Source organism: Oncorhynchus keta, unplaced genomic scaffold (genome assembly GCF_023373465.1).
Source record: "Oncorhynchus keta strain PuntledgeMale-10-30-2019 unplaced genomic scaffold, Oket_V2 Un_scaffold_19589_pilon_pilon, whole genome shotgun sequence".
NCBI lineage: Eukaryota > Metazoa > Chordata > Actinopteri > Salmoniformes > Salmonidae > Oncorhynchus > Oncorhynchus keta.
Genome location: NW_026290849.1, coordinates 81699 through 96293, shown reverse-complemented (window position 1 = coordinate 96293; position 14595 = coordinate 81699). Strand labels below are relative to the sequence as shown.

Sequence of the window (14595 nt, the reverse complement as noted above, 5' to 3'; positions counted from 1 at the left end):
GCTAAAGGCATCTCATTTACATGTTAGCTAAAGGCATCTCCTTTACATGTTAGCTAAAGGCATCTCCTTTACATGTTAGCTAAAGGCATCTCCTTTACATGTTAGCTAAAGGCATCTCCATTAGCTAAAGGCCTCTCATTTACATGTTAGCTAAAGGCATCTCCTTTACATGTTAGTTAAAGGCCTGTAATTTACATGTTAGCTAAAGGCACCTCCTTTACATGTTAGCTAAAGGCCTCTCATTTACATGTTAGCTAAAGGCATCTCCATTAGCTAAAGGCATCTAATTTACATGTTAGCTAAAGGCATCTCCTTTACATGTTAGCTAAAGGAACCTCCTTTACATGTTAGCTAAAGGCATCTCATTTACATGTTAGCTAAAGGCATCTCATTTACATGTTAGCTAAAGGCATCTCCTTTACATGTTAGCTAAAGGCATCTCCTTTACATGTTAGCTAAAGGCATCTCCATTAGCTAAAAGCATCTCCTTTACATGTTAGCTAAAGGCCTCTCCTTTACATGTTAGCTAAAGGCATCTCCTTTACATGTTAGCTAAAGGCATCTCCTTTACATGTTAGCTAAAGGCATCTCCTTTACATGTTAGCTAAAGGCATCTCCTTTACATGTTAGCTAAAGGCATCTCCATTAGCTAAAGGCCTCTCATTTACATGTTAGCTAAAGGCATCTCCTTTACATGTTAGTTAAAGGCCTGTAATTTACATGTTAGCTAAAGGCACCTCCTTTACATGTTAGCTAAAGGCCTCTCATTTACATGTTAGCTAAAGGCATCTCCTTTACATGTTAGCTAAAGGCATCTCCTTTACATGTTAACTAAAGGCATGTAATTTACATGTTAGCTAAAGGCATCTCCTTTACATGTTAGCTAAAGGCATCTCCTTTACATGTTAGCTAAAGGCATCTCCTTTACATGTTAGCTAAACGCATCTCCTTTACATGTTAGCTAAAGGCATCTCCTTTACATGTTAGCTAAAGGCCTGTAATTTACATGTTAGCTAAAGGCACCTCCTTTACATGTTAGCTAAAGGCCTCTCATTTACATGTTAGCTAAAGGCATCTCATTTACATGTTAGCTAAAGGCATCTCCTTTACATGTTAGCTAAAGGCATCTCCTTTACATGTTAGCTAAAGGCATCTCATTTACATGTTAGCTGAAGGCATCTCCCTTACATGTTAGCTAAAGGCATCTCATTTACATGTTAGCTAAATGCCTCTCCTTTACATGTTAGCTAAAGGCCTCTCCTTTACATGTTAGCTAAAGGCCTCTCCTTTACATGTTAGCTAAAGGCATCTCCATTATCTAAAGGCAACTCCTTTACATGCTAGCTAAAGGCCTCTCATTTACATGTTAGCTAAAGGCATCTCCATTAGCTAAAGGCAACTCCTTTACATGTTAGCTAAAGGCCTCTCATTTACATGTTAGCTAAAGGCCTCTCCTTTACATGTTAGCTAAATGCCTCTCCTTTACATGTTAGCTAAAGGCATCTCATTTACATGTTAGCTAAAGGCATCTCATTTACATGTTAGCTAAAGGCCTCTCCTTTACATGTTAGCTAAAGGCATCTCATTTACATGTTAGCTAAAGGCATCTCCTTTACATGTTAGCTAAAGGCATCTCATTTACATGTTAGCTAAAGGCATCTCATTTACATGTTAGCTAAAGGCATCTCATTTACATGTTAGCTAAAGGCCTCTCCTTTACATGTTAGCTAAAGGCCTCTCCTTTACATGTTAGCTAAAGGCATCTCATTTACATGTTAGCTAAAGGCATCTCATTTACATGTTAGCTAAAGGCACCTCCTTTACATGTTAGCTAAAGGCATCTCATTTACATGTTAGCTAAAGGCATCTCATTTACATGTTAGCTAAAGGCATCTCCTTTACATGTTAGCTAAAGGCATCTCATTTACATGTTAGCTAAAGGCATCTCATTTACATGTTAGCTAAAGGCATCTCATTTACATGTTAGCTAAAGGCACCTCCTTTACATGTTAGCTAAAGGCATCTCATTTACATGTTAGCTAAAGGCATCTCATTTACATGTTAGCTAAAGGCATCTCATTTACATGTTAGCTAAAGGCATCTCATTTACATGTTAGCTAAAGGCATCTCATTTACATGTTAGCTAAAGGCATCTCATTTACATGTTAGCTAAAGGCATCTCATTTACATGTTAGCTAAAGGCATCTCCTTTACATGTTAGCTAAAGGCATCTCCTTTACATGTTAGCTAAAGGCATCTCATTTACATGTTAGCTAAAGGCCTCTCCTTTACATGTTAGCTAAAGGCATCTCCTTTACATGTTAGCTAAAGGCATCTCATTTACATGTTAGCTAAAGGCATCTCCTTTACATGTTAGCTAAAGGCATCTCATTTACATGTTAGCTAAAGGCATCTCATTTACATGTTAGCTAAAGGCATGTAATTTACATGTTAGCTAAAGGCATCTCCTTTACATGTTAGCTAAAGGCATCTCCTTTACATGTTAGCTAAAGGCATCTCCTTTACATATTAGCTAAAGGAACCTCCTTTACATGTTAGCTAAAGGCATCTCCTTTACATGTTAGCTAAAGGCATGTAATTTACATGTTAGCTAAAGGCACCTCCTTTACATGTTAGCTAAAGGCCTCTCATTTACATGTTAGCTAAAGGCATCTCCTTTACATGTTAGCTAAAGGAACCTCCTTTACATGTTAGCTAAAGGCATCTCCATTAGCTAAAGGCATCTCATTTACATGTTAGCTAAAGGCATCTCCTTTACATGTTAGCTGAAGGCATCTCCTTTACATGTTAGCTAAAGGCATTTTTACATGTTAGCTAAATGCCTCTCCTTTACATGTTAGCTAAAGGCCTCTCCTTTACATGTTAGCTAAAGGCCTCTCCTTTACATGTTAGCTAAAGGCATCTCCATTATCTAAAGGCATGTTAGCTAAAGGCATCTCATTTACATGTTAGCTAAAGGCATCTCCATTTAAAGGCATCCTTTACATGTTAGCTAAAGGCCTCTCATTTACATGTTAGCTAAAGGCCTCTCCTTTACATGTTAGCTAAATGCCTCTCCTTTACATGTTAGCTAAAGGCATCTCATTTACATGTTAGCTAAAGGCATCTCATTTACATGTTAGCTAAAGGCCTCTCCTTTACATGTTAGCTAAAGGCATCTCATTTACATGTTAGCTAAAGGCATCTCCTTTACATGTTAGCTAAAGGCATCTCATTTACATGTTAGCTAAAGGCATCTCATTTACATGTTAGCTAAAGGCATCTCATTTACATGTTAGCTAAAGGCCTCTCCTTTACATGTTAGCTAAAGGCATCTCATTTACATGTTAGCTAAAGGCATCTCCTTTACATGTTAGCTAAAGGCATCTCCTTTACATGTTAGCTAAAGGCATCTCCATTAGCTAAAGGCCTCTCATTTACATGTTAGCTAAAGGCATCTCCTTTACATGTTAGTTAAAGGCCTGTAATTTACATGTTAGCTAAAGGCACCTCCTTTACATGTTAGCTAAAGGCCTCTCATTTACATGTTAGCTAAAGGCATCTCCATTAGCTAAAGGCATCTAATTTACATGTTAGCTAAAGGCATCTCCTTTACATGTTAGCTAAAGGAACCTCCTTTACATGTTAGCTAAAGGCATCTCATTTACATGTTAGCTAAAGGCATCTCATTTACATGTTAGCTAAAGGCATCTCCTTTACATGTTAGCTAAAGGCATCTCCTTTACATGTTAGCTAAAGGCATCTCCATTAGCTAAAAGCATCTCCTTTACATGTTAGCTAAAGGCCTCTCCTTTACATGTTAGCTAAAGGCATCTCCTTTACATGTTAGCTAAAGGCATCTCCTTTACATGTTAGCTAAAGGCATCTCCTTTACATGTTAGCTAAAGGCATCTCCTTTACATGTTAGCTAAAGGCATCTCCTTTCTCCTTTACATGTTAGCTAAAGGCATCTCCTTTACATGTTAGCTAAAGGCATCTCCATTAGCTAAAGGCCTCTCATTTACATGTTAGCTAAAGGCATCTCCTTTACATGTTAGTTAAAGGCCTGTAATTTACATGTTAGCTAAAGGCACCTCCTTTACATGTTAGCTAAAGGCCTCTCATTTACATGTTAGCTAAAGGCATCTCCTTTACATGTTAGCTAAAGGCATCTCCTTTACATGTTAACTAAAGGCATGTAATTTACATGTTAGCTAAAGGCATCTCCTTTACATGTTAGCTAAAGGCATCTCCTTTACATGTTAGCTAAAGGCATCTCCTTTACATATTAGCTAAAGGAACCTCCTTTACATGTTAGCTAAAGGCATCTCCTTTACATGTTAGCTAAAGGCATGTAATTTACATGTTAGCTAAAGGCACCTCCTTTACATGTTAGCTAAAGGCCTCTCATTTACATGTTAGCTAAAGGCATCTCCTTTACATGTTAGCTAAAGGAACCTCCTTTACATGTTAGCTAAAGGCATCTCCATTAGCTAAAGGCATCTCATTTACATGTTAGCTAAAGGCATCTCCTTTACATGTTAGCTGAAGGCATCTCCTTTACATGTTAGCTAAAGGCATCTCATTTACATGTTAGCTAAATGCCTCTCCTTTACATGTTAGCTAAAGGCCTCTCCTTTACATGTTAGCTAAAGGCCTCTCCTTTACATGTTAGCTAAAGGCATCTCCATTATCTAAAGGCAACTCCTTTACATGCTAGCTAAAGGCCTCTCATTTACATGTTAGCTAAAGGCATCTCCATTAGCTAAAGGCAACTCCTTTACATGTTAGCTAAAGGCCTCTCATTTACATGTTAGCTAAAGGCCTCTCCTTTACATGTTAGCTAAATGCCTCTCCTTTACATGTTAGCTAAAGGCATCTTTACATGTTAGCTAAAGGCATCTCATTTAGCTAAAGGCATCTCATTTACATGTTAGCTAAAGGCATCTCCATTACATGTTAGTTAGCTAAAGGCATCTCATTTACATGTTAGCTAAAGGCATCTCATTTACATGTTAGCTAAAGGCATCTCATTTACATGTTAGCTAAAGGCATCTCATTTACATGTTAGCTAAAGGCATCTCATTTACATGTTAGCTAAAGGCATCTCCTTTACATGTTAGCTAAAGGCATCTCATTTACATGTTAGCTAAAGGCATCTCCTTTACATGTTAGCTAAAGGCATCTCATTTACATGTTAGCTAAAGGCATCTCATTTACATGTTAGCTAAAGGCATCTCATTTACATGTTAGCTAAAGGCATCTCATTTACATGTTAGCTAAAGGCATCTCCTTTACATGTTAGCTAAAGGCATCTCATTTACATGTTAGCTAAAGGCATCTCATTTACATGTTAGCTAAAGGCATCTCATTTACATGTTAGCTAAAGGCATCTCATTTACATGTTAGCTAAAGGCATCTCATTTACATGTTAGCTAAAGGCATCTCATTTACATGTTAGCTAAAGGCATCTCATTTACATGTTAGCTAAAGGCATCTCCTTTACATGTTAGCTAAAGGCATCTCATTTACATGTTAGCTAAAGGCCTCTCCTTTACATGTTAGCTAAAGGCATCTCCTTTACATGTTAGCTAAAGGCCTCTCATTTACATGTTAGCTAAAGGCACCTCCTTTACATGTTAGCTAAAGGCATCTCCTTTACATGTTAGCTAAAGGCATCTCATTTACATGTTAGCTAAAGGCATCTCATTTACATGTTAGCTAAAGGCATGTAATTTACATGTTAGCTAAAGGCATCTCCTTTACATGTTAGCTAAAGGCATCTCCTTTACATGTTAGCTAAAGGCATCTCCTTTACATATTAGCTAAAGGAACCTCCTTTACATGTTAGCTAAAGGCATCTCCTTTACATGTTAGCTAAAGGCATGTAATTTACATGTTAGCTAAAGGCACCTCCTTTACATGTTAGCTAAAGGCCTCTCATTTACATGTTAGCTAAAGGCATCTCCTTTACATGTTAGCTAAAGGAACCTCCTTTACATGTTAGCTAAAGGCATCTCCATTAGCTAAAGGCATCTCATTTACATGTTAGCTAAAGGCATCTCCTTTACATGTTAGCTGAAGGCATCTCCTTTACATGTTAGCTAAAGGCATCTCATTTACATGTTAGCTAAATGCCTCTCCTTTACATGTTAGCTAAAGGCCTCTCCTTTACATGTTAGCTAAAGGCCTCTCCTTTACATGTTAGCTAAAGGCATCTCCATTATCTAAAGGCAACTCCTTTACATGTTAGCTAAAGGCCTCTCATTTACATGTTAGCTAAAGGCATCTCCATTAGCTAAAGGCAACTCCTTTACATGTTAGCTAAAGGCCTCTCATTTACATGTTAGCTAAAGGCCTCTCCTTTACATGTTAGCTAAATGCCTCTCCTTTACATGTTAGCTAAAGGCATCTCATTTACATGTTAGCTAAAGGCATCTCATTTACATGTTAGCTAAAGGCCTCTCTTTACATGTTAGCTAAAGGCATCTCATTTACATGTTAGCTAAAGGCATCTCCTTTACATGTTAGCTAAAGGCATCTCATTTACATGTTAGCTAAAGGCATCTCATTTACATGTTAGCTAAAGGCATCTCTTTACATGTTAGCTTCTCCTTTACATGTTAGCTAAAGGCATCTCATTTACATGTTAGCTAAAGGCATCTCATTTACATGTTAGCTAAAGGCATCTCATTTACATGTTAGCTAAAGGCATCTCATTTACATGTTAGCTAAAGGCACCTCCTTTACATGTTAGCTAAAGGCATCTCATTTACATGTTAGCTAAAGGCATCTCATTTACATGTTAGCTAAAGGCATCTCATTTACATGTTAGCTAAAGGCATCTCATTTACATGTTAGCTAAAGGCATCTCATTTACATGTTAGCTAAAGGCATCTCATTTACATGTTAGCTAAAGGCACCTCCTTTACATGTTAGCTAAAGGCATCTCATTTACATGTTAGCTAAAGGCATCTCATTTACATGTTAGGCATCTCAAATGTTAGCATCTCATTTACATGTTAGCTAAAGGCATCTCATTTACATGTTAGCTAAAGGCATCTCCTTACATGTTAGCTAAAGGCATCTCATTTACATGTTAGCTAAAGGCATCTCATTTACATGTTAGCTAAAGGCATCTCATTTACATGTTAGCTAAAGGCATCTCCTTTACATGTTAGCTAAAGGCATCTCATTTACATGTTAGCTAAAGGCATCTCATTTACATGTTAGCTAAAGGCATCTCCTTTACATGTTAGCTAAAGGCCTCTCCTTTACATGTTAGCTAAAGGCCTCTCCTTTACATGTTAGCTAAAGGCATCTCATTTACATGTTAGCTAAAGGCATCTCCTTTACATGTTAGCTAAAGGCATCTCCTTTACATGTTAGCTAAAGGCATCTCATTTACATGTTAGCTAAAGTTAGCATCTCCTTTACATGTTAGCTAAAGGCATCTCCATGTTAGCTAAAGGCATCTCATTTACATGTTAGCATCTCATTTACATGTTAGCTAAAGGCAATGTTAGCTGAAGGCCTCTCCTTTACATGTTAGCTAAAGGCCTCTCCTTTACATGTTAGCTAAAGGCATCTCCTTTACATGTTAGCTAAAGGCATCTCATTTACATGTTAGCTAAAGGCATCTCATTTACATGTTAGCTAAAGGCCTCTCCATCTTAAAGGCAGTTCCTTTACTTTAGATTTGTGTGTATTGTTGTGAAATGGTTAAATATTACTGTTAGATATTACTGCACTGTTAGAGCTAGAAACACAAGCTACACCCGCAATAACATCTGCTAAACACGTGCATGTGACAAATAACATTTGATTTGATTTTTTTTTTAAACGAGAATAAAACGCCAATAGTACTGTTTGTCCATTTTGAGAGGCTGTAGCCAAAATAACTCAAGAAATCTGACGTTAATTTTGACATTTTTTTCCTTTTAGAGTTCCTAGTTGCGCAATTTTACATTGAACTAAGATATTTGGTGAAGTGTTTTTAAATAAAACATTTGCATGGAAACAAGTGGTATCTCGTTGAATGACAGACTTTATTGAAGAATCCCCACCGTTGACCAATCACCGACGAAGGGGGCTTCGGGTCCGCGCTGCGGCTCGCCTGTAGGGTAATGTGTGCCTGAACAGCCGGAAAACTCTCACCAAACTCTAATATATACATATTATGGATGATGGACACCCACAAATAAATACATACTATATGTAATGCGTGTCGGCTGGACATAAATAATCATCTGACATGTTCTGAGTCACTGAGACAGGCACGTGGAGATGGCAGAGGACCCGCACGTGTAATGAACCCCAATGCATCGTAGAGGGATAGGAGAAGCACAGCTACCATTGAACAGTCTATCCGTATGGTTTATACACCAGTAAATCTCTATTGGCGAGGGGATAGGAGAAGCACAGCTACCATTGAACAGTCTATCCGTATGGTTTATACACCAGTAAATCTCTATTGGCGAGGGGATAGGAGAAGCACAGCTACCATTGAACAGTCTATCCGTATGGTTTATACACCAGTAAATCTCTATTGGCGAGGGGATAGGAGAAGCACAGCTACCATTGAACAGTCTATCCGTATGGTTTATACACCAGTAAATCTCTATTGGCGAGGGGATAGGAGAAGCACAGCTACCATTGAATAGTCTATCCGTATGGTTTATACACCAGTAAATCTCTATTGGCGAGGGGGATAGGAGAAGCACAGCTACCATTGAACAGTCTATCCGTATGGTTTATACACCAGTAAATCTCTATTGGCGAGGGGATAGGAGAAGCACAGCTAACATTGAACAGTCTATCCGTATGGTTTATACACCAGTAAATCTCTATTGGCGAGGGGATAGGAGAAGCACAGCTACCATTGAACAGTCTATCCGTATGGTTTATACACCAGTAAATCTCTATTGGCGAGGGGATAGGAGAAGCACAGCTACCATTGAACAGTCTATCCGTATGGTTTATACACCAGTAAATCTCTATTGGCGAGGGGATAGGAGAAGCACAACAGTCTATCCGCTGGTTTATACCAGTTGAACAGTCTATCCAGTCTATCCCTATGGTTTATACACCAGTAAATCTCTATTGGCGAGGGGATAGGAGAAGCACAGCTACCATTGAACAGTCTATCCGTATGGTTTATACACCAGTAAATCTCTATTGGCGAGGGGATAGGAGAAGCACAGCTACCATTGAACAGTCTATCCGTATGGTTTATACACCAGTAAATCTCTATTGGCGAGGGGATAGGAGAAGCACAGCTACCATTGAACAGTCTATCCGTATGGTTTATACACCAGTAAATCTCTATTGGCGAGGGGATAGGAGAAGCACAGCTACCATTGAACAGTCTATCCGTATGGTTTATACACCAGTAAATCTCTGCATTGGCGAGTGGCTTTAGGACTTCCGTGTCATTACACAAACAGACGATACCTCCTTCTGTTGAACTAACAGCCGCTGTTAAACCACCCAGCTACTTCCTGACGTGTGCGATTCAGACCGGAAAACCAAATATAACTCCGGGTTTTAACTCCTTTAACAAAACCATGGAATCAACATCGAACAACTACGAGCGGAACTGTGTTCTGTGTTGTCAGGAGCTCGACATCTTCGCCCTGGGGAAATGCGACCACCCGGTGTGCTACCGCTGCTCGACCAAAATGAGGGTGCTGTGCGACCAGAAGTACTGCGCCGTGTGCCGGGAGCAGCTCGACAAGGTAACACCGACTACCGGGCCGACTACTCTACAGCGGGGATGCGCTGGGAACACCGTAGGCCGTGGTATCTGCTCAGCTACGTTTCTAATCATCTCTCACGGACTCTTATCCAACTCCTCCAGTTAGGTCGGAGGGGTTTTTATTTACTTACTTAGATAGTTATTCGTCAAAAAAGTCAACACATATATTTGTAGTTTGTAAGTGGTAATAGGAAGGCACGAGCTATAACCCCTCCACACACACACAGTTAAATGACCTAAGAAACGTAATGACTAACGTTAGCTTGAGTGTTATCACAAACAGAACAAAGAGGTGAGTTATAACACATATTTTGGTGTTATTGTCACCAGGTAAGTAAGTAGTTGTTGTATTTATGTAGGTAACTAATAAGTATGTAACCGATGCTATAAGGCCATGTACGGTTGTCTTATGAGAGAGAGAGAGCTGTCAGGCTTCATGAAGGAAGGGTGGTGGTTATGTAATGGTTTTTAATTTACTACCGGGGACGGGACTGGTCTCCCCTCCCCGTACCATGGACCGAGCCACAGATGATCCATTATATTGACCAGGGCCCGGTTTCCCGACAGCGATGGCATTTTGGTTGTTTTAACTATCCTATATCCATCTTTCCTACAACGGCCGATGATGTTACCTGCGTTTCCCCAAAACACCACGTAGAGAGAGAGACAAGCGGTCTGATGGATCGGAAGAAAGGGATCACTGCTCTTAGGATACGTTTTCTCCATTCAAATATGACCTTATTAACATGGTAATAATTTCACAATGCAGACGACGGATCGGCTCCTAGACAGACATTAGGCCTAATGCTTTACTCAATAAAAATGCACTAAATCACAGATTTTTGCACGTCATTGCTCGCATGTTAGGCTACACATGATATATTTTTTGACAAATTACAGATTTTGTGAAAAGTACAAGTAGGAAAGGAAAATAGAAGTCAATTAATTGAACGTGAAATGTAATTTCAATATACTTGAAATGAGCCGATAGCCTAATGTTTAAATTTGAATGCATTCATCTCATTTTTAAAAATAACTTTTCATACTTCACATCAATTGCAAAGACATTGAGATCTTTGTATTCGTAGTGGACTTTGTTCTGAGGTGATCAGTGTTCAGAAAGACTGATAAGCCATGTGATTATATGTTTGTCTCCTTTAGCAACTCGGTCATTTCCACGTTTCCTAGTTCTGTGGCATGATGCCCTGTTTACATCGTGAAGGACACTACATGACCAAAAGTATGTGGACACCTGTTCATCCAACATCTCGTCCCAAAATCATGGTCTTTAATATGGAGTTGGTCCCCCCCCCCCCTTGCTGCTATAACAGTTTCCACTGTCCCTAAGTCCAATGGCGACAAGCTTTACACCACTCCGGCTGACGCTTGGCATTGCGCATGGTGATCTTAGGCTGAGTTTTAGGTTGTAGTTATTATAAGAATGAAATGACTATTTCTCTATACTATTTGTATTTCATATACCTTTGGCTACTGGATGGTCTTATAGGTACTATAGTATTGCCAGTCTAATCTATTGGATGGTCTTATTGGTACTATAGTATTGCCAGTCTAATCTATTGGATGGTCTTATAGGTACTATAGTATTGCCAGTCTAATCTATTGGATGGTCTTATTGGTACTATAGTATTGCCAGCCTAATCTATTGGATGGTCTTATAGGTACTATAGTATTGCCAGTCTAATCTATTGGATGGTCTTATAGGCACTATAGTATTGCCAGTCTAATCTATTGGATGGTCTTATAGGTACTATAGTATTGCCAGTCTAATCTATTGGATGGTCTTATTGGTACTATAGTATTGCCAGTCTAATCTATTGGATGGTCTTATAGGTACTATAGTATTGCCAGTCTAATCTATTGGATGGTCTTACAGGTACTATAGTATTGCCAGTCTAATCTATTGGATGGTCTTATTGGTACTATAGTATTGCCAGTCTAATCTATTGGATGGTCTTATAGGTACTATAGTATTGACAGCCTAATCTATTGGATGTTCTTATAGGTACTATAGTATTGCCAGTCTAATCTATTGGATGGTCTTATAGGTACTATAGTATTGCCAGTCTAATCTATTGGATGGTCTTATAGGTACTATAGTATTGCCAGTCTAATCTATTGGATGGTCTTATTGGTACTATAGTATTGCCAGTCTAATCTATTGGATGGTCTTATAGGCACTATAGTATTGCCAGTCTAATCTATTGGATGGTCTTACAGGTACTATAGTATTGCCAGTCTAATCTATTGGATGGTCTTATAGGTACTATAGTATTGCCAGTCTAATCTATTGGATGGTCTTATAGGTACTATAGTATTGCCAGCCTAATCTATTGGATGTTCTTATAGGTACTATAGTATTGCCAGTCTAATCTATTGGATGGTCTTATAGGTACTATAGTATTGCCAGTCTAATCTATTGGATGGTCTTATTGGTACTATAGTATTGCCAGTCTAATCTATTGGATGGTCTTATAGGTACTATAGTATTGCCAGTCTAATCTATTGGATGGTCTTATTGGTACTATAGTATTGCCAGTCTAATCTATTGGATGGTCTTATAGGTACTATAGTATTGCCAGCCTAATCTATTGGATGGTCTTACAGGTACTATAGTATTGCCAGCCTAATCTATTGGATGGTCTTATAGGTACTATAGTATTGCCAGTGGCTAATCTATTGGATGGTCTTATAGGGTAGTGTATTCCGGGACCACCCTATATAGAATGTATTGCCAGACTGTAATCTATTGGATGGTCTTAAATGGTACTATTATTATTATATTATATTATTATTGCCAGCCTAATCTATTGGATGGTCTTATAGGTACTATAGTATTGCCAGCCTAATCTATTGGATGGTCTTATAGGTACTATAGTATTGACAGCCTAATCTATTGGATGGTCTTATAGGTACTATAGTATTGCCAGTCTAATCTCGGGAGTTGATTGGCTAGAAGTCATAAACAGCGCTGTATTCAAGCATTGCGAAGAGCTGCTGGCAAAACGCAGTAAAGTGCTGTTTGAATGAATGCTTACGAGCCTGCTGCTGCCTACCACTGCTCTATAAAATATCAAATCATATACTTAATTATAATATAATAAACACACAAATACGAGCCTTAGGTCATTAATAGTTTCCGGATTTGACCATATCAATTCGAAAACAAAACATTTATTCTTTCAGTGAAATTGAAATGGACTCCCCTTCATCCACTATATACATACATTGTGTATGTACAGGGCCTTGCGAAAGTATTCGGCCCCCTTGAACTTTGCGACCTTTTGCCACATTTCAGGCTTCAAACATAAAGATATAAAACTGTATTTCTTGTTGGCATAGACAACAGGTGATCAGCATCAGATTGAAACTGGAGGCAACAGTCAAAGTATAACTGTTTTAACAGGTCATATTGTTTACAAGTTGCCAACTTCCTGTTCTTCAGGGCACTCTGGCAGGACTGAAGAACAAAGACCAGGTCATATTGTTTACAAGTTGCCAACTTCCTGTTCTTCAGGGCACTCTGGCAGGACTGAAGAACAAAGACCAGGTCACATTGTTTACAAGTTGCCAACTTCCTGTTCTTCAGGGAACTCTGGCAGGACTGAAGAACAAAGACCAGGTCACATTGTTTACAAGTTGCCAACTTCCTGTTCTTCAGGGCACTCTGGCAGGACTGAAGAACAAAGACCAGGTCATTGTTTACAAGTTGCCAACTTCCTGTTCTTCAGGGCACTCTGGCAGGACTGAAGAACAAAGACCAGGTCATTGTTTACAAGTTGCCAACTTCCTGTTCTTCAGGGCACTCTGGCAGGACTGAAGAACAAAGACCAGGTCATTGTTTACAAGTTGCCAACTTCCTGTTCTTCAGGGCACTCTGGCAGGACTGAAGAACAAAGATCTTCTTGTTTACAAGTTGCCAACTTCCTGTTCTTCAGGGCACTCTGGCAGGACTGAAGAACAAAGACCAGGTCATTGTTTACAAGTTGCCAACTTCCTGTTCTTCAGGGCACTCTGGCAGGACTGAAGAACAAAGACCAGGTCATTGTTTACAAGTTGCTAGCTATCCCATAACCCCCCAACACATATTTTCATCTTCTGTGGTATGCCAACTTCCTGTTCTTCAGGGCACTCTGGCAGGACTGAAGAACACTCAGAGTTAGGAAAAAATGTCAAGTGTGTGGTGTCTCTCGCAACTGAGCCTTGAACCACAAGGGATGTTGGGATTCCACTCCACTAGCTACAGTGGTATCTTCAACCTAGCCGAGCATTCAGCTAGCTACAGTGGTATCTTCAACCTAGCCGAGCATTCAGCTAGCTACAGTGGTATCTTCAACCTAGCCGAGCATTCAGCTAGCTACGGTGGTATCTTCAACCTAGCCGAGCATTCAGCTAGCTACGGTGGTATCTTCAACCTAGCCGAGCATTCAGCTAGCTACAGTGGTATTTTCAACCTAGCCTAGCATTCAGCTAGCTACGGTGGTATCTTCAACCTAGCCTAGCATTCAGCTAGCTACGGTGGTATCTTCAACCTAGCCGAGCATTCAGCTAGCTACAGTGGTATCTTCAACCTAGCCGAGCATTCAGCTAGCTACGGTGGTATCTTCAACCTAGCCGAGCATTCAGCTAGCTACGGTGGTATCTTCAACCTAGCCGAGCATTCAGCTAGCTACGGTGGTATCTTCAACCTAGCCGAGCATTCAGCTAGCTACGGTGGTATCTTCAACCTAGCCGAGCATTCAGCTAGCTACGGTGGTATCTTCAACCTAGCCAGAGCATTCAGCTAGCTACGGTGGTATCTTCAACCTAGTTGAGGATTC

The 14595-nt window shown here is 39.5% G+C and overlaps 1 long non-coding RNA gene and 1 pseudogene across 2 annotated transcripts; both read left to right on the top strand.

Moving 5' to 3' along the window:
* The first annotated feature begins 9079 nt into the window (after positions 1-9079).
* The window catches only part of LOC127927942 (E3 ubiquitin-protein ligase ZNF598-like), a 62614-nt pseudogene continuing 57098 nt past the window's right edge, over positions 9080-14595 (top strand).
* On the top strand, positions 11264-12377 carry LOC127927946 (uncharacterized). Of its 2 annotated transcripts, XR_008129631.1 has the most exons (6): positions 11264-11393; positions 11523-11565; positions 11609-11737; positions 11781-11909; positions 11953-12081; positions 12125-12377. It is a non-coding gene; the product is annotated as an uncharacterized LOC127927946 (long non-coding RNA). The 2 variants fall into 2 exon arrangements; XR_008129630.1 differs by having other exon boundaries at positions 11523-11737; positions 12168-12377.